This window comes from Leptonychotes weddellii, chromosome 7, assembly GCF_054177405.1.
Source record: "Leptonychotes weddellii isolate Sample4059 chromosome 7, ASM5417740v2, whole genome shotgun sequence".
In the NCBI taxonomy this organism is placed as follows: domain Eukaryota; kingdom Metazoa; phylum Chordata; class Mammalia; order Carnivora; family Phocidae; genus Leptonychotes; species Leptonychotes weddellii.
Window position 1 is genome coordinate 121,530,208 of NC_138375.1, and position 21,005 is coordinate 121,551,212.

A 21,005-nucleotide genomic window follows, 5' to 3' on the forward strand; every position below is an offset into this window, starting at 1 on the left:
TGCAAAAGCTTTTTATCTTGATGAAGTCCCAATAGTTCATTTTTGCCCTTGCTTCCCTTGCCTTTGGCGATGTTCCTAGGAAGAAGTTGCTTCGGCTGAGGTCAAAGAGGTTGCTGCCTGTGTTCTCCTTTAGGATTTTGATGGACTCCTGTCTCACATTGAGGTCTTTCAACCATTTGGAGTCTATTTTTGTGTGTGGTGTAAGGAAATGGTCCAGTTTCATTCTTCTGCATGTGGCTGTCCAATTTTCCCAACACCATTTCTTGATTGGATCATTTGTCCTGCAATATTTTTAAATTTAGTGAATATTTGGACATCAAGATGATGTGAAAAGGTGGATGTGCCTAGTGGTTGGTATGTGGGATGCCCCGGGCAGAGGAAATCCCCAGGAGCTAAGCCGTTGCTGGCCTTTCTTGGCGTCACAAGCAACTTTTGTTCGTGTCTCCGCATTAGCTGGGGATGCTCACATTTATTGCCAGTGCGCCTGCACTCCCCTCCCACCCCGACCAGAGGGCCTGTGGCTGGGCCTAGGAGAGATCACATACTTGTTCTCTGTCCTTGATGACAAAGAAACTGTGATCTCGTTCTGGGGAATGTTCTCCACCCTTTCAAGTGTACGATCGTATTTTCGGCATTTGGTTTTACATTCAGCGGCGAAACTTACTGCCTGATGCCTACTGAAGTTCTACTGCCGGAAGCTTGCGGGAGGCAGAATGCTGATTTAGCTCCTCGGCTGCGCAGAGCCACGTTGCCATGGTAACCAGCAGACAAACCTGAGAGCAGCCAGGCTGCAGAGGAACTGTAGTCCTCACCAAGCAACAGATCAAAGGGAAATGTCTCAGGAGAGATTTCTAATTATCACACATTTGTCCTTGCCACCAAACCGGAGTGCGAAGGAAATGGCGCCGCTGGGCCTGGCATCTTCGGGTCAGAAAATCATGGAAACTTTCCTCTGCTCCTGCGGCAATTCCCTAGAGCCTCCTGCGGCCTTAAGGTATATTGAAATAGATTCTTCGATTGACCTTTTCCTTGGAGTTATCACCAAGTCCTTAGTAGCAATAACTAGAACGCTCTACAGCTTAAGGTAGTTTGCAGGCAGGAAGGCCATTTGGAAAAGTCTCACATCTGTGAGCCTGACAGCTAATAAACATCTGAGATTGTTCTCTGACGTCTTGAAGAGATCGCCTCGATCTGTTCCTTAATTGTTTTTTTCTTTTTTGCAGCCCTTTTAACATAAGCAAACTTCCTTCAGTCACCCTTAACGCAAGCCAAGCCGAGTCCAAACTGATACGGTTATATGCAAATATATGCAAATCAGGTTATAGTAAGACAGGCTTCCTGGAGTAACAACTGGTAATATCTACGTTTGCTCGGGAAGAGAGTGCTCAAGGTTACAAAGCTATCGCTAAAGATTTATAATAATTTCCTGGGGAAATAGTTGTAGAAATCCTTTTCCTACTTTTTAAATATGCTGAAATCAAGGCTGCCCAAGCCTTGAGACAAGGGAGAGAGGTGATGAATGAAGACATAGCATCACATGAATAAAATTCAAGTTGCCTTTATTAAGAGAGCAGGTTCGACCTTCTTTCAGTCAGCCTGATCTGCAAAGGTGTCTGTGTTCATAGGACTCTTTAACGTATCTGTTCTGCATTAATTCATATTTCTGAATGGCATATGCTGGAGGCTGGCCCGAATCACCTTTGTTTTATTAAAGGTGCATTTAAGGTCAACTACCACTAACTGCATTGTTAAATATTGATTTAGCCATTTGAATTAATGTAATTTTCAGTCCTTTCCCTACTTAATGTATACCAGCAACCCCGTGACCCAGTCAGACAGAAGATCAATATGTGGGTACTCAGTTTGCATTGAGGCTGGGCAGACTGCTTTCTGTGCTTGCTTATTTTCCCGTGGAAGGCTAAGTGTTCAGGAGAATGCGCCACTGGCTTAGGTACTTAATTCCTGCAAAACTTCGGAATGCTTTCATCTCTTGCAGGATGTTTCTGACCTACGTCATGGTCAGTGTTTCTTAGGGTTCTGAACCCTAGGTTTCCCTGGTTAAGGGAAAAATATTATCAAGAAAGCAAAAAACAAAACCTGCAACATTATAACAGCAAGGTCAGCACTACATGGATTCATAACATTTTAGAACCCGAAACAAGCCTTACAATTACTTCATTCAGCTCTCTTGTTTTATGGCTCACAAAACCGAGGGTTTAAGGATTTTTCAAACTGCTGGGGTCAGAACTAGAATCCTTGTCTTCCGCATTTTTCTTTTCATTGTACTTCTTGACCTCTGGTACATTTGTCCTTCAGTAAACTGGGGCAAAATAAAGGACTTTCGTGATCATGTTCATTAAAGACCCATTGCATCCGGCCAAAGAGAGCTTGGTGTAAAATGAAATAATTTATATTAGCAAAGACCAAATAGAGATTCTATCCCTAAAGAACGGCCATAGTGATACTGCCTTTTTCGGAAATTTTCAGTTTGGGTCTCTAATCACTACACAGTACCAATGGCTTGACTTCTTCTAATTTAACATAAAGATAGAAGAACAAACTCTAATTTTGAGATCATGATCTGAAGCTGATAGATGTTCTTTTCCTGCCTAGCCTCCATTTAAGCTTAGAGGTAACATGTTTGCTACCATATACTAAAAGCCTGCCTAAGAATGCAGGAAGCATTCGAGGAAACAGAGCCAAGAAATTAAAACAAAGAGAGACCAAGCCCTGGTGACATCAGTGTCTGGATCCAGCTATGCCTGAAGCTAGTGATACCCCTGAAAATTTAGGTTATATAAATCAACAATTTCCTTTATTTTCCTTTTTTTAAAGATTTTTATTTATTTATTTATTTGAGAGAAAGAGAGAGAGTGCGTGTGTGCGTATGCTCGCGAACAAGGGGAGGGGCAAAGGGAGAGGGAGAGGATCCTAAGCAGATGCCGCGGGGCTCGATCTCACAACCCCAAGATCATGACCTGAGCCAAAACCAAGAATCAGATGCTTAACCGACTGAGCCACCGAGGTGCCCCAAATGCCCTTATTTTCTTAAGTTGTTATTTTTGTTTGGTTTGGTTTTTTGAAAACCATAACCAAGAGTCTCAACTTCCTGGCTAATACATAAGTGGGTTGGGTATTTGAAAAATACCTGGACCTTGATGGGTATAGTGTCCAGTTTCTAAATCATAAGATAGTTTCACAGAAATTTCTTAGAGCATTTCTACCTGTGTCATAAAAGGCCAGGTGATGATGGGTCTCCGGTAAACGTCTGTATCTAACATCTCTCTCTGTCTTCGTATTGTGTCTAGACAAACCCGGACCTGCAGTATAAACATTGTAAACTGACATTATATTTTCAAGGCCCTTGCATAATGCCAGCGCTTTCTAGTGTTTAATAACATCCTAATAATCGTAGGGTAAAAATGCCGTTTTCTATTCCAAATCTGAAATGGATTCTCCAGTAAGAAAGGAAAGCGCCGAAATGGAAAGGACAGACTGTTAGTACGGGAGGCGTCATTTCGGAGATTGGCCACGGCTCTTAGTTGGCCGGTTACCCCAGAATACAGAGGGTTTAGGTGATGCTGTATAGCGCATTTGACCGCGAAGCTGACCGTAATGCCCACATCTCTAACCACATCCTTTCCCCTGCTCTGCCTTCTGCAGCCTCATGCACTTGCTAGTACCCCATCTCTTGTTTGCCAGTATGCTGGGAGATATTTTCTATTATTGGCTGTCTAGGGTCAAAAACTTGTCATGTTGACATGATATAGGACAGTAGCCATAGTTACAGATAGCCGCAGATGCGAGTTTGTTTGTGCCCACGTTCTCTGAGTGCAAGCAAGTTCTAGCAGCACTCCAGTCCTGGTAGAGCTTAGCAAGGTAATTAGAAAAATAGAAGTTTAAACCAGGCAAGAAGAATTAAATTAACTGGAACAAACGCAATAAACAGAATCAAATCTTTTGTCTCAGCACCTGGTGACTCAGTGAAGCACAGGGATCAATGACAAAATCCACCCAGCTTTGCGACGGCATCTCTACCTGCTAAAAGTGGTAAATAGGTAGCAGACTGGAGCATTCCGTCTCCTTGGGTGGTTTTTATTCACATCACATAGATCTCCTTGCAAACACTCTCCAGTTACTTGCAACTAAATGACCTCACTCATTGACGTAAAGGAGGTTTGATATCTAAAAAAAATATTAGGTATTGATGATTTTTTGCCTCTTTTTATATATTGACTGTAGTGTACACAGGGCAAAAGTCTTAAGAACTAACGCATCAAAATTATAAAACGTCTGGATGTGAAGTTCATAAAGCCAAAACTACTTTTTTTCTTAAACAAAGGCAGATGCTTTGTGTAGATGGATATCTCTTTCCTGTGTTCTAGGCATTTACTTTCATTTTTGAAACCTTTTAAGTGCTACATGAGGCACCTGGCCCTGGAGTGAAAAGAGATTAAAAACACCTTGGGGAATCTTAATTCCTTCTAAATCACCTTTTTCCCCCTTAAAAAAAAAAAAAAAGGAGTTGGTCTCGAATGAAATATGGAACCTTATCTACCTTATGAATAATCTCTTTTTTCTCCCCTCTCACTGCCCCAGAGTTCCAGAGCCTGCTGATAGATAGGGGGTGATTAAAAATTCCCATCGTGCCTGTGTGCCTTGTACCCTCTCCTTTGTCATTCCGCATTTGGGTATCAAAGCCACAGCATCTATGTTCTTTGAAGACTAAGCAGGTTGGACATGCAATTTAGATGAAAAACAATTACTCTGTGTAAGCTTGCTTTTGGCAAGAGTGTATTAAGGCTCATCTCATTGATGGGAAACAAAAGCTGCACTTCATTCTCATGAATTTCAAATGAGAGCGAGAGAGAGAAAGAGAAGGAAACAGTGAGTTTTCTGGCAGGAGCTTTTCTGCATAACCTTTCTCTGACGAGTGGATGCCTTTCTTGCTAGAATACCCTTAGCCTTCGCTTGGATAATAATGCACTTCTCGCCCTTGCACAGATGGTGCAAATGATCATACCGCTCAACTGATGGGGAGCCTTTGAAACACAAAAAGAGGACTAAACAGTTGAAGTGTGTGCCGTGGCCTTTTTTTTTTTTTGGATTTAGGAAAGGCAGAGAATTAATGGACACATTGCATTGACACCTTTTGTGTTGAAACACAGATGTGTTTCATTTTGAGAAAACAAGCAAACAAAAGGCATGCTTGTGAGTTAGCTATGTTTAAAGTCATATTAGGGCCTTAAGAAACACCATGTTATCTTCAAGGGCTCAGTTTGAAAATCTGAGTTCAGAGAGTTACATCAGATCTTCGACTTCTGAATAATGTGTTATACCTTGCTTGTGGTGCCAGAATGAGCTCTTGGCCTTGCCCTTGGAGGGATGGCCGACCAAGCCACGTGGGCTGCCACTGAGTGGGGCCCAGCCTTGCTCTTAGGAGGCCCATGCTCACCAACAACCTCACCCAGTTCAAAAACACCAAGGACACATGGAAGATAGTGTTGAAAAGGAATAAAAGTCACCCAAGCCCGACAGGCTTTGTGTGTGTTCGTAGGCATGTGCGTGAAGGAGAAACAGAGCTGGCTTCACGGGAACACGGCCTCTCTGGTCTCCCCGAGCCCCGTGCTTGAAGGCTCTGTGCTGTTTCAGTGGTCTGCTGTCTCTCTTGGAATTTCCCCTATGCCCTGGGCCCCACATGTCCCAAGGAGGAGAGAGAGTTTATCGCGGAGGATGGAGGACGGAAGGGTGTTTTGGGATGGATGCGATCACAGCCCTCTGTCAGAATTTTCTAGGCGCAACCCTGGTGTAGTTCTCCTCCCTCCTGAAGGGCAGGCTCAGTGAATGGTCCTCCTCTGGAGATGCCACTGAGGGAACGAAGTTTGCTCCAAGTGAGTTGTATGTCTCTTCACGTATTCACCTCAGACATTGTATTCTTGTCCCAACCTGTTCCATATCTGAGGTTACTATTACCTGAGTGGCTTCACAACAAAATGTGGTTTGTTGACTCATGGTTAACAGGTGGAGATTTTTTTCCCCCTTTTTCTAAGAAAGCAAGGTCTCAGTTTCAGTTTGGGCTATGAACAGATTTGTATTCCTGTCTGGCGTTTATGGTTTGAAGTTAAATTACAGATTTTCCTTATAGCTTATGGTCAAGTTCTAGTCCCTAAGCTGGCTAATGTTGGAGGTTGGGTAAAATTCTACTGGATCTCTTCAACTTAAATGTCTTATATAGGTGAAAAAATGTGACTGGGGACTTGATGAGATGTACCTTAGGATATTTTTGAGAAGCCATAAAGCATAGAGTAAAAGAGAACTAGGCCTGGATTCTGCCTCTGCCATTTGAGAGTATATCCTTTTAGGAAAGTAATTTTGCTGCATTAAGACTCAGTTTCCTCACCAGTAAAATGGGGTTAAGAATATGACCTTTCAGGGATTGTGTCAGTATTATATAAAATAATATATATTAAGTGATTAAAACAGTTCATGGCGTGTGGTATAGGTTTTTAAAAATTATTATTATAACTATATACATTTAGTTATTTAGAGTAACTGGCTATTACCTGTCTTCCTAATCTTAACCCTCTTAGACGGGCTAAACTCACTATTCAAAGCCCATGTTCAAACGAGACTTCCTAAATGCGTGTAGAAAAAAAAACAATCAGGAAAGTATAAACTAGCTTTACTTAATTTTTAAGGATATTTCTCTTTTTTTAATATTTTACTTATTTATTTGAGAGAGAGAGAGAGACCATGAGTGGGGGGAGGGCTAGAGGGAGAAGCAGGCTCCCTACCGAGCAGAGACCCCCATGTGGGGCTCGATCCCAGGACCCTGGGATCATGACCTGAGCCGAAGGCAGATGCTTAACCTACTGAGCCACCCAGGCGCCCCTTAAGTATATCTCTTAATAAAATATCTATAACTTTCCTGAATAAAGTATGTGATTTCCTATCCAATGGGCTTAGAGTTAGATCTACGTAGGGTGTGGACACAAATTTTTCTGACTTTGGATCTGTCTGTCTCCCTTTATATCATACAGCCTCCCCGATCTCTACATAGCTGGTGAAATCTCAAACTCATCTAAAACCCACAACATAATAATATAAAGGCTTTCCATTTATTGAGCTCTTTGTTCACTCCTAAATAGTAAGCCTGTGAGTTGTAACTCTACTGCCATGCATCTCTCCTTGGAAGAGGTCCTGCTTCATGGCGAACATCACAGCTGTGACATGCTTTTCTTTTTTTTAATTAATTAATTTATTTTTAAGAGATTTTATTTATTCATTTATTTGAGAGAGAGAGCACATGAGAGGGGGGAGGGTCAGAGGAGAAGCAGACTCCCTGCTGAGCAGGGAGCCCGATGTGGGGCTCGATCCCGGGACTCCAGGATCATGACCTGAGCCGAAGGCAGTCGCTTAACCAGCTGAGCCACCCAGGCGCCCTGTGACATGCTTTTCATCCTGTGAATGAGATCCTCTGTGGGGTTTGGTGGGGTTTTTTTGTTTTTTTTTTTTATAAGTACAGGGTGTTTATGAATTCCTCATGCAATTTTAAAATTTGATAACTTGCATATCACAGAAGCACACGGTAAGCATCTCCTGCAAACCAATTCTGGGGAGTTTTCAACACTCTCCAATTCAAATATCAAGACTTCGGCCCAAGGACCATCTTTTTTTTTTTTTTTTTTTTTTAAGATTTTATTTATTTGACAGAGAGAGACACAGCGAGGGAGGGAACACAAGCAGGGGGAGTGGGAGACGGAGAAGCAGGCTTCCCACTGAGCAGGGAGCCCGATGCGGGGCTTGATCCCAGGACCCTGGGACCATGACCCGAGCCGAAGGCAGACGCTTAACGACTGAGCCACCCAGGCGCCCCGGCCCAAGGACCATCTTTAGGGATGCGTTGTTCATTTGGATTTCCTAAGCTGTTGAAAACATTCTCTATTTGGTGCTGAGTCATTTCATGAACTGCCTCTCTGAGCACAACGCTAAATTTCTTCAAAGTGTGTGGTTTTGATGAGGAGGCAGGTTTATACAGGTCTCATGAAAAAAAAGAAGTCCGAAAAGGGGAGGGGTGATAGAAAGTAGCCAGATAGTTTGTCCTGGTCTGCCGGGACATTTTGTGAAAAGGACGTCATGGATGAGCCATTAACTATTTGAAATAAGATCATGCAGACAGGAAGTACAATCCAAAATAATGAAATTGTCCTAATTTAGGGGAACGTTTCATAACATCTCAAAGTAATACCATATAAAGTGTATATATATTTTATACAAGAGGATCAATAACTCACATTTTACTGAGACCAGATATTGAATAAAATGAACATAAGTACTAACACCTTTCCATCATTAAAACCTCAAATTGTATACTTTATACAACTACCTTATGTATAGATCTATAGACCCCCATCTCTCTAAACATATACACATGTTCACATTGCTGCGTAGATCTACTAAATGTATTTTTCTGCCTTCCAAGGCCCATGTATTTTTAAAACAAACCAATCATTTATAGCAGTCAAGTTATTGGTATACTGACTGTAGTAACAGAGGGGAAGTTGTATCAGTTTTAGAAAATATATCACCTCTCTTTCATACAGTTCTCTTCCTGGAAATTCCCAGTTAAGCTAAGAGGAAGGAATCTAAAATAAATGAGATTTTTACTAAAACAGCTTTAATTTTAATATGGTCAGCAGCCACAAGGCATAAGATTTTGCCTTAGTTCTTTGAAGTTATTTATTTTTAAATTAAATTTATTATTTTTGCCAGGAATTTGCAATTACTTGTAATATAATTTTATCACTTTTTTATTGAGCTATAATTAACATGTAACATTATATTCGTTTCTAGGTGTACAACATAATGATTTGATTTTTGTGTATATTTTGAAATGATCACCACAATAAGTCTAGTTAACATCCTCGTCACCCCTTATTGTGGCTTTTAAAAATGAAGATGCAAGGTGTATTGAGTGATTTGCGGTAGGATGGGTACTGTGGATTAACATCTGGGAGGAATGTGATTTAGAAGAAAGAGGCCAGCTTTGTAGGAAGATCTAAGTTTGGGGCCAGTGAACATTTTCACATGGTGTCATGTGTCTCTGGGGCAAGTGTATACAATTCTTTGCCTTAGTTTGTTAATCTGAAAAGGTTGTTATTAAGATTACACCCAATATACAAAGCACCCAATACACTGCATAGAAGGACCCACTAGATGGAACCTGACAATACTAATTATAGATATAGGTTTGTGCTGAACCAACCCCTTGGACTTCTACTACACACAGTGTGCATAAAGTCAGAGTACCCAAAAGCTCATGAATTATACTTTAACTCCTTTCTATAAAGTGCATTTTGAAAAACCACGGTAACATAAAACCATAACTCATAGAATGAAGTTGTGTGCCTTTTGGCCTTTTTTTGGTTTCACTTATAACAGAAAATAATGGCTTTTATTTATTTATTTATTTATTTATTTTTGCCTTTGGAATCTAGCATGATGGCAAAATTGGTAGTTATCTTTATCAATCTATGTGGATGTTGAATTGCCTTTTTTAAAAAAGATTATTTATTTGAGAGAGAAAGCGCCCACAGGGAGGGGCAGAGGGAGAGAATCTTTAAGTAGACTCCCTGCTGAGCACAGAGTCCAACATGGGGCTCGATCTTAGGACCCATGAGAACCAGAACCTGAGCCGAAACCAAGAGTCAGACGCTTAACTGACTTAGCCACCCAGGTGCCCAAATCGCCTTCTTAAAAGAAGACTATTGTCCACTTAGATTTCTTATCATATATATATTATATTATATTATATATATTGCTTGAAATCAAGACTTTGTTTAGCTTAAATGATGGAGCAGAACTTGCAATGCTATTGTTTTTAAATGCTATATTTTCTTGTTGGTAGAGAAATCAAGAGAATTTCTGTGTACTTAGAAATTAGAACAAAATGTGCCCCCCCAAAGCAGTTCAGAGATCTATATTTTAGATTATCCCAAGTTTCTACTTAAGAGCTATGAATTGTAATGGAGATCAGACTTCTCTATGTGTTTCAGGTTGTCAGCTGTAATTAAACAAAATGCCCAGAGCTTTCCAGTTGAACATAGATGACAATGAACCAGTGATCAAAAAATTGTTGTCGAATGAAACAGTATCAGTAAGTGACATCTGCATTTGCTCAGAACCTCATAAGGTCCTGGCATGTATCTACTTTTCTATAAATCTTGAGCTTCAAAGAGGCTGAAAATTCTTTTTGTATTGATTTTTCCTGGTTGATTTTGTTGAATAAAGCTAATGTGCAGACATTGAGAATGAACATAGAAGGGGCTTTGGAACCATGTGGCATTTTGTCTAATTTCCAGGACAATAATACCTCTGAAAAGAAAATTGATTCAGAATATGATATAGAACACATGCTAGAGTGAATCTCAAAGTCTTGAATTTGTCGTGAGCATGAAATGTTAGTACCTCTGAGACTATTCACTGGAAATCCAGAAATGTTGTCTGCTTCTGACACATTTCTTTTTCTTTCAATAAAAATCAGATCTGGGCTGGTGCTAGCGTTAAGCCCTCGGGTAGCTGGAATGAAGCTGCCATCTGGTGAAATTCCACTATTTATCATACCAGCTTTATGGGTGACTTAAATAGTCCCCTCCCAACATTTTGACACAATGCAATTATTTTGCTTTAGATAGTCAGCATTTGTTTGTTTGAAAAGGTTGTTGCTAAAAGTACCATCTTCAGATAAATGTGCTCAGTTTTGTATTTTAGATGTATTTCACAACCACACTTCTATAAATAAGTTGGAAAATAGCTAGATACTGATTTGTGGTTGACAGCTAGTTTTAGTAGTATTCAGAATTTCTCCAAGGATACTTTGACTGGTTCCCTTGAGTCTTTACAGCTCATGAAAACTCCAAACAGTTTTAAAGACAAGTAGAAGAAAAAATATTTAACGCAATATGTTCAAATCTCAGTGGATTACCTTGTTCCAGATTTTCCAAACTAGTTTAAGTTTCAAACATTTTTTTTTCCATTTGTTTTTTTGAGCATTTATTGTGATTGTTTCAGTGTGTTCTGTGAATACCAAAAGGTGCAGTCAGTGCTTAATTTAGACATGGGAAAGCCCAGGTCCAAGTGCTATCTCTACCTTGTGTTTGTATGTGTCCTTTTTCTTGTTGGTTAAGGACATGGATTCAGGAGTCTGTCTGTCTTCCAAATGGGCTCTGCAGGAAATGTTGGGCAAGTTACTAAATTTCTTTTGTTTTGGTTTCTTTGTCTGTATGAATATGGATGCTAATAGTGCCTACTTCATGGGGAGTTAGGAGGATTAAGTAAGTTAGTACCTTTAAAGAATTTTGAGGGGCGCCTGGGTAGCTCAGTCAGTTGAGTGACTGACTTGGTTTTGGCTCAGGTCATGATCTCAGGGTCCTGGGATTGAGCCCCATGTCAGGTTCTGCGCTCAGCGGGGAGTCTGCTGGAGATTCTCTCTCCTCTGCTCTCCCCCACTTGCATGCTCTCTCTCCATCTAAAAATAAATAAATAAATCTTTAAAAAAAGAGAATTTTGAAATGTTTGCCTTATAGGGGATCTGTGATAGGTATTATCTTCTATTACATATGTGTGTATGTGTATAAATATGGTATATGTGAGTATGTATGTATATGTATACACTTGTGTGTGTGTGGATACATGTGTGCAAACAATATGTAGTAGAAATAGACATCGATAAACCTAAAATATCTTCAGTGTTCCTTCTCATGTCTCATTGCTATTCCCATCATTGGTTATATGAAAATTGCTATATTATCCAATTATGTGTTAAATAACAAAATACTAAACTAGGCTCTTCATCGAAGACATAAAGACATATACGAAGCTGGATGCTTTCAAGGTTTTTCACTTACCCCTTTTCTCTCATCTTATCCTCAAATATTTTTTACATATTTTGTAAGTCTAGAGAGCATTTACGTTGCTGGAATGATCCATCCAGAATCTTCCAGATGTGTTTATGTAATTCACGGTGTGTGGGCATTTCTCTGTGGCGATTCCATGTGGATACCAGGTTTGAGCAAAAGACTTAACACAACATTTCTGTTCTTTCCCCTTATGAAGAAAGTGGTTTTCCTTCTATCTGGTAACTTTTGCCTCTTCAATCGTTGTTCCTTGGAGATGCCAGTAAATGAGTTTTTTTCACCATTCCTTCACATGCCATGCTGTCTGCCACAGTCTTCCCAAGGTTCTGGTGTTTCTCTTCTTCCGCACTTACCTTGGAGCGTGATCATAGACGTGGTGCGGGTGAAGGGCGAATCGAAGATCAGTACGGGGAAGTCCGGTAGTCCTTTCCTCCCAAAGATGGAAAATTTTCTGGACTGAAGATTGACTGTCTGAGTCACTTGACTTTCCTCTGTGAGTGCTCAGCATGGAGCAGTATCTACTCTCCCTGTTTTACTTTTTTCATTTTAAAGATCCAGTTACCTTCTCTTGAATATTGCAGTGGGCCTGCTGACCTAATAATTCTTTCATCCCTAATTTCCATCATTATCTCTGCTTGAAGTTCCCTCACACGCACACCTCAGCCAGAGGATGCGTGTGAAGGACACAGATCCCCCTCTTACAGGAAAGGCTCAGATCTCCGGAGAGCCGAGTCTCAAGTGCATGGCGAATGTTTGTTCCTCATTTTCTGGGGGCGTTTGTCAGGTAGGCTGTTTTAGATTTAGATGCGGTCTCACTGACTGCAGTAGCAAGGCTGGTTGTGCTCTTCAGAAATGCTGAGACAGGCACAGCCTGGGGGGGCCTCGGGAAGTTTGTCCCTCAGTGAGTCTCCAGGTTCAGCAGTCCTGAACATTTTCTCTCCAGCTCTGTCCCTTTGTCACTCTCTGCAGCTGCCAACACCAGTCAGTAGTTTGCAATGTGTTCTTTCTGATACAGAACTGTCAAATCTCTGAGAAATAGATGATTCCTTCTTGGGGATTCAGCAAGTAAGAACAGGTGTCGGTTTTCGTGATGATGTGTGAAAGAATTTGCTGGACTCCATTTCTGGGAGGCATAGTGCTGGTAAAATAGAGAGAATATTAGACTACAAATAAGAATGACTGATATTATTAGCTACCATTGTTGAGAGTCTGCTGTGGGCCAGACACCATAACAAGTGTTTTAGGTATCATAGGTCTGTTGAGCTACAAAATAGCACAATGGCACTGCAAGGTAGGTCTTATTCCTCCCACTTTACCTTAAGTGGGCTGAGGCTCAGAGGGAGGGAGATTCTTGCTCAACATGGCAGACTCCTCAAGAGAGAGGTAAAGTCATCTTCTGGTGACTAAATCCTCTCCTCCCCCTGCGGAGAAGCTTAGCTGCTGAGATGCTTCTGTGCGTTTGGAATTTCTGGCACATTCTGTTTGGGGGAGGAACTGCCCCCTGATGGAGATGCCAAAGGACGTGTCAGCACACTGTGAGATGTGTGAGACTTTCTGTGTCTCAGATGGCTTGCGTCATCTGCAACTGTGCAGTCTGCTGGGGAAGGCGTCAAGTGTTTGCCAGGCAAGGCCAGTGGGGCTCCCTGCCTTCTCCACAGTCTGCTCATCGGGTGGCCTCTCGTGCTTTTTTTTTTAAATGGTAAAATATACATAACATAATAGTCATCATTTGTAAGTGTACAATTCTGTGGCATTAAATACATTTACAGTGTTGTGTAACTATCCTCTACTCAGAACTTTTTTCATCGTCCTTAACAAAAGCACCGTACCCATTAAATAGCAACTCTCACCTCCTCCTCCAGCCCTCCCCGCCCCCTGCCCTCTGTTCTTCTTTCTGACTCCATGAATTTGCCCATCCTCCGTATTTCATATACGTGGTATCACACAGTGTTTGTCCTTTTGTGTCTGGCTTATTTCACTAAGCATGCTTTCAAGGTCCATCCATATTCTAGCATATATAAAAATTCAGTTCCTTTTTATGACTGAATAATAACCCCTTGTATGTCTGTATCACAGTTTATTTAGCCATTCATCTGTTGATGGGCCTGGGTTGTTTTTTGGGAGGGAGTCATTGGATGATTTCTTTTCCCAAGTCCTCAGGGACCTCACGCCCCATGCTGCATACCCAGGGTTTTCTTTTGGAGAGTATGTAGTGGTTCATGGTGTCTTAGTCAGTTTGGGCTACCGTTGCAAAATACCATAGACTGGGGGGATTATAAACAACAGAAATGTATTTCTCACAGTTCTGGAGGCGGGAAGTCTGTGATCAGAGTGCCAGCACCGTTGGGGTCTGGTGAGAGTCTTCTGATTTGGAGGCTGCTGACTTCTCATATTGTCACATGGTGGAGAGCAGAGAGAGAGGAAGCAAGCACTCTTGTCTCTCTCTCTCTTTTTTATAAGGATTTTATTTATTTATTTGAGAGAGAGAGAGAGAGCACAAGCACGGGGAGAGGCAGAAGGAGAGGGAGAAGCAGGCTCCCTGCTGAGCAGGGAGCCCGATGCGGGACTTGATCCCAGGACCCTGAGATCATGACCTGGGCCAAAGGCAGATGCTTAACTGACTGAACTGCCCAGGCGCCCCTCTTGTGTCTCTTCTTATAGGGACATTAATCCTACTCATGATGACTTCACCTTCATGACCTAATTATGTCCCAAAGACCTATCTCCTAATACCATAATATTGGGGGTTAGGATTTCGATGTATGAATTTGGGGGGAGGGCACAAACACTCAGTCCATAACAACGAGATCCTTCATAATGGACCATATAAAGACTGGCAGTTTAAATTCGGTTTCCACCAAGTATTTATTGAGCCCCAAGTAGAGGTCTGTTGCTGTATTTGACAGGAGGTATGTCCATTAGCAGATAATGGAGTACAGTGCCTTCTAGGGAAATTTACCCCAGAGCTCACGCATGCACATTCTTACACTCCTTCACTCTCCCAGTCACCATCCCCACTACAGACACATACACCCTTCTATCCCTCCCAGATCCCTTCTCAAACAGGTGAGTAACCATGAAAACATATATCCAAATACATAATAGAGAAGAACTGATGGAAGGTACGAGGAGGGCAAGATGACTGTTTTCTTGAGTGGTCAGGCAGGCCTTGGAGAAGAGATGGAATTTGAGCCAGATCATAGAAGATGGGCATGGCTTGTGTAGGCATAAAAGGATAGAGGGTAAGGGTCTATCAGAGCAAAGAAACCACTTGAGCAAAGTCTCAGTGGGGAGTGTGGTGGGATTTCTGGGCAAAGGTTTATGTTGGAGAAGGGAAATAGGGAGGTGTAAAGGGAGGAACGGATAGATGGTAGAGAGCTTATAATTCTAGGTTGAGGATCTTGAACTTTACTTGGCATGCAATGGGGAGCTCTGGGATAGATAAACGACACCATCAATCTGAAAAAGTCTATAAGCCAGTAACCTGCATTAATTAAGGGCCACTATTGGGCTGGGCACTTGGGCTAGAAAGGTAAAAGTATCACTCAGGATGGAACCTGGTGAACATGACAGTTTGAGGGTTAGGACAGGAGGGGTTGGAAAAGAAGAGAGAAAACAAAGATCTAAGGAAGGATGTATAAGAGTGTGATCTTAAAAGTTGGCAAGGGGAGTTTCCCTGAGAGTTTGGTTATTGTTATGAGTTGCATTAAGATCCTGAAGGGGAAGGATGGGATCTTGCTGTTGGTTTAACAGGTGGAAGCATGTGGATGGATGTGTTAGGCAGAGCCTTATGGAATGGGGTGGAGGGGGCAGAAGCCAATGTACGATGGGGTGAAGAAGAGGGTTTGCAGACATGAAGATGTCGAATGAAGAGCGTGCTTTCCAAATACATGATGATGAAGAAAAGAGCTGAGTATGGTGGTGGGCTGGAGAGGACAATATGCTTAAGAGATCTACTATTATTATTGTTCTTGGTTATTGCTGTTAGAAGAAAGGGCAACTAAAACATGTTTTACATTGGTGGGAAAGAACTAGAGGAGATGGTGGGTTAGGAACAGGGATCTGACAATGAACTGCGGACTGGACTGAAGTTTGGAAGTGCCCAGATGACAGGGAGCTGTTTCAGGCAGCCCGGGGAGGTGTCGGAGAACCAAAGCCTAGACAGAAATCGAATAAAGGGATAAAGAGAGTTATCAGTGAGGCTTCTGGAGAAGGAGGAACAGGACTTGGTATTGGATTAAAGGCTGAAAAATAAACATCCAAGAAGTCACCGAGCTTGGCTTGGGTGATGTGGTGCATTTGACATGCTGGGCCCATTTCTGCCAGACTCCCTAAAACAGCCCAGGCTCACTGTCACACATGCGTCCAGCGCTTCTGACAGTGACCCTGAAGAAATGTCAGACTTGGGATTTTTCTTTGAACTGTATCCCTTTGTATTAGGATCCGTGTTATGTGATCTTCTCAAACTAATTGTTCTGATTACTGTGCATGTCCTCTGCCATCTTTCTTGCCATGAGTATGGAGCCACGGAAAAGAGGCTGAGTCATTAGGGGAAGAAAGAGACACACAAGACCACATCCGCGGGGGCTCAAAGACCTGTCAGTCTAGGAGCCTCGGGCCTCTGTACAATGTACCGGTTCACATCATCATTTTGTTGTCAAAGCTCCTTTTTTTTTTTTTTGCTTTCTTCCTTTTGCTCCCTGCTTCAAACTTATTTTTGGAGCATTTTAGTGACCTTGACCATGAAATGGAGTGATGCTGCCACTTCTCAAGGGAAATGTGTTTAAGATGTGCTGGTTCATGAAAGAGAATCATCAGTCAGAATTCCCCAAGGACTTAACCTTCATCTGCGTTTCAAAGAGAAAAGCTGCTTTCTTCCCCTCACACAGAGACCTCCGGCACTCCTTCTCCTCCTCCTCTGTCTCTTGCCAGCTTTCCTGAGTAAGAGTAGATTTTTTTTTTTTTCTCTTTGGAGTCTCATGGCGTGGCTGCAATAGTGATTTGGATGGCAATAGTGATTTTTATCCTTTCTCTGTGATTCTTTCTGTAAGTGGAAGAGGGGAAAGAATCAAGTGGTTCTGTCTTCTGACAACAGGGCCATGCAAGTCTCTCTTCACACCCCACCCCCACTCCCCAACCCCTCGTGGATTGGGAGTAATTTTTTTTTTTTTTTAAGTAGACTCCACACTCAACATGGGGCTGGAACTCACAACCCCGAGATCAAGAGATGGATGTTCTACTGACTGAGCCAGCCAGGTGCCCCAGGAGTCGTTTTTTTTTTTTTTAATTGCTTATGATTGCAGTCTTACTTTATGGGTATTTGAAACTCTTCCCGACTAGTCGTTCAGGGTGTCCTGAAGGGAAACAAGAGCAGCCTTCTGGTGCACCTGGATAAAGAGAACACAGATGTGAAGCTGGCCATGTGGTGGAGAGCAGGGAGAAGGCTGAGTGCCGGGGCTCCAGAGCTGGGGTAACAACATGCGAACCTGAGTGGCCTGAGGCAGAGAGGACTGTCCTCGATGGACTTGGCTGAGTGCCCTGGAGCTGACAGGGTCTAGACCAGTTTCCATTGGCTGTCAATCTTCATGTGAGTGGGAATTTTGCTGTGCTTGCTCTATGTCATCTCATTTGCAGCCTGCCCAGAAGTCATTTAGGGGTATGACTTGGGCTTACAAATGTAGCTCTCTCTTTCTTTGGACACTCAATGAATGCTTCCCAAGGATGCCTTAAGAATAGCTGTTGGGCCCCAGCAGAGTCCTGGATCCCTTGTGTGCTGGGGGAAAGGGACTTCAGGGCTTACGGTGTAGAGGGTTGATTATTTCAGTATATGTCTATGGGCAATGGATGCCACTGTTACCTTCAGGAATACACATGCGAAGTGCTGGTCTTAACCACTCTGGACCTACCACTACGTCTGTTTTTCTTTCATTCTGGGTGAATCCTACCTAGTAAAATTGTGCTAACATTTCTGGCAAAATTGCTGTTCCTTCCTCTCTGTTTCTACCTTTGCCTATTCTTCCCTTATTGTGTATTATATATACATATATATTATTACACATATATTTTATATTACATATATGTATATGCACATATATATTACACACACCACATATTACATATATAAACACACCACACATGTACATACATACAACACAATACATATGTACACACATGTACATATATGTGCATATGTTACACATGCACATATATTACATATATGTATATATACACATGTATATTATATATTGCACATATATATTATATATACACACACATGTACTATTCCTGATAAATTTTAAAGAAAGAATGGGCCACATTTTTTTTTTTTAACATTTTATTTATTTATTTGACAGAGAGATAGCGAGAGCGGGAACACAAGCAGGAGGAGTGGAAGAGGGAGAAGCAGGCTTCCCGTGGAGTGGGGAGCCTGATGCGGGGCTCGATCCCACACTGGGATCATGACCTGAGCCGAAGGCAGATGCTTAACAGACTGAGCCACCCAGGCGCCCCAGAATGGACCACATTCTTATTCGCTAAAGGAAAGAATCCCAACTACTTATCTCATTTGAAAAACCATATTTTTGGTGAATTGACACACATAAATCTCAATCTTTTAAGTACTTATTTAATTAAATACTTTTTCACTGGGAAAGCAGTTGCATGGGAAAAGCGAAGGCACAGCCCATAAGGGCCCCTTACTTGTGGTTCATGATTCAGATATGCGAATGTTTTTAAATGTAATTACTTTTGAAGATGTTTGATTTCATGAAATAAATTATTCTTGCTTCCATCTACTAAGACACAGAAAGAAGTTTCATAAATTGATGTAAAACTGGTCTCTATTAGTATGTCTAATCTCAGTCTCAAATCTATGAGATTTCGATACTTGAAGAAATATGGCAAGACCATAAAAGCGGCTCTTTTTTTTTTTTTAAAGATTTATTTATTTATTTGAGAGAGCGAGAATGAGAGAGAGTACATGAGAGGGGTTAGGGTCAGAGAGAGAAGCAGACTCCCTGCTGAGCAGGGAGCCCGATGCGGGACTCGATCCAGGGACTCCAGGATCATGACCTGAGCCGAAGGCAGTTGCTTAACCAACTGAGCCACCCAGGCGCCCTAAAAGCAGCTCTTATTGAGAGTTTGGAATTCAGTACTTTTGAGAGATTTAAAAGAAGTTTGAAAAAATACATAGCTAGTTTTTCATGCTGACTTTAAGTGAGAGTTGAATTTACTTTCCTATTACGATTTTTTGAGTGGGTGACACTAGAAAAGAATAATTTTTTTAAGCAGAATTGATGCTTCAGAAAATTCCTTCTTCCTTTTGAAATTGTTAACAGGCAATTTCTTTCCAAAGCATTAAGTACTAGCTTCTTCTAGAATAGATTCTTTTTCCAACAGCAAGCTCCAAATGATTCAGGAAAAGTTATTTTTTCAAGACTTGGGGGTCACCTAGGTGGCTCAGTTGGTTAAGTGTCGGACTCTTGATCTCAACTCAGGTCTTGATCTCAGGGTGGTGAGTTCAAGCCCCACATTTGGCTCCACACCCAGTGTGGAGCCTACTTAAAAAAAAAAAAAAAAAAAGAATATTATCTTGGGTCAGGTAGATAGATCTCACCATGGGAGAAGCTGACACGTGCTAGCTTCCTCTGTTTCTCCTACTCTCTTGGAATAACTAAATATCTCCAAAGAACAGCCAGGATAAAAATAACACAAAGCATCCAAAGAGCACATACTATAAGAACACTAGCAAATGTGGTAATTTATTTTATGCTGCCAGCATGAGGGTAATGGAGCTGTGATGATTGACAGTTCTTGTGTGATATCAGTAAAATTCATTATCTGTGGGATGTTTCCTGTGCTGCGTATAGATTTACTATGAGCTGATCCTGCATAGGCAGGCATGTGGGGGAAAATGTAGCAGCAATCTAGAAAGGGAAATGGCCTGGGATGATAGCCTGGCTGCAAGTAAGGATGTTCTTGTGTTGAAGATCAGTGCAATTGAAAGGATTTAGCAGTCAGATTATCAAGGTAGTCGCTGGAGGGCTTAATCATTGCCCTCAACATTTCTTCTGTGCAGTGATTTGAATGGGAAGGATGATGTAACAATCACAGTTCCCTGAACAAGGTACTTCAGGTTCCCCAACTCTATAGTAGCTAGGTAATTCAAGACCAAGAATTTAGAAGTACAACCAAGTGGTAAAAGATTTGAGGAGTCAGGGACAATGATTAGAGGGCTGATAGCAATTATGGGAATTTTTGCTTCTGTCAGCTGTGGGTCTTACAGTTCTAGGGTATTTCTCTGGGGTGCTGAGGTTTTATTGCAAATTTCTAGTCAACTTGAAATTTAGGGTGTTAGTAGTAAGGGTATTGAATTTGGTAGACAATTCCAAAATTATGTGGTTGGTTACACCTATATTGCAATAATTAAAATTATGTTCTGTAACCTAAAATGGCATGGTGGAAAAGAATAAGCTTTGAGTTTGGAGTCAGATGATGTAATTTCCAGACTTGGACCTCCTACTTCAAACTCTCTATGGGGGACAAATCATGTAGCCTCCGTATGCCCGAGTTATTTTGTCTATAAAATGGCTCCTACGTTCTCTACATGAGGGCATGAGAATCAAGACGTGCTGCCCTTGAGAGAGTTTTGAAATAACAACAATAAACAAGGGAGATTTCCTTCCTTGCATTTTCCTTTACTGTATTGTTTTTGTCCTTTCATCCTTGGTTTTGATGATTTGTGTCATTCGCCGAAGAGGTGTCACTGATTTAAGCCGTCTTAGCTCTTTTACCGGAAGTGTACATAATACATTTAAAAAGGAGCCACTTTTATTATTGTCCACATCTTAGAAGTTCTAAAGTCCGTAATTTTAACTTCTAGAAATATTCAGAAGAAATATGTCTCTAACTGGCGATTTAATAACATTGTGAAATTTGATTTACGTATTAATAGTTTATTTTTTATCTCTAAACTTTAAAAGTACTTAGAGCCTAATTTATGTACACTACTTGTCCTATCACGGAGCAAAAGTGACATGACTCATGCGGTTCGCTTGGAAATGGAGCCACTGGGTGGCTCAGTCGTTAAGC

General features: G+C 41.5%; 1 long non-coding RNA gene across 1 annotated transcript in view; it reads left to right on the top strand.

Moving 5' to 3' along the window:
- The first annotated feature begins 884 nt into the window (after nucleotides 1-884).
- Nucleotides 885-21,005, top strand: part of LOC145722755 (uncharacterized) — a 227,195-nt gene continuing 207,074 nt past the window's right edge. Inside the window, exon 1 of the long non-coding RNA XR_014147267.1 lies at nucleotides 885-994. This is a non-coding gene — a long non-coding RNA (uncharacterized LOC145722755). The remainder of the gene's footprint in view (nucleotides 995-21,005) is intronic.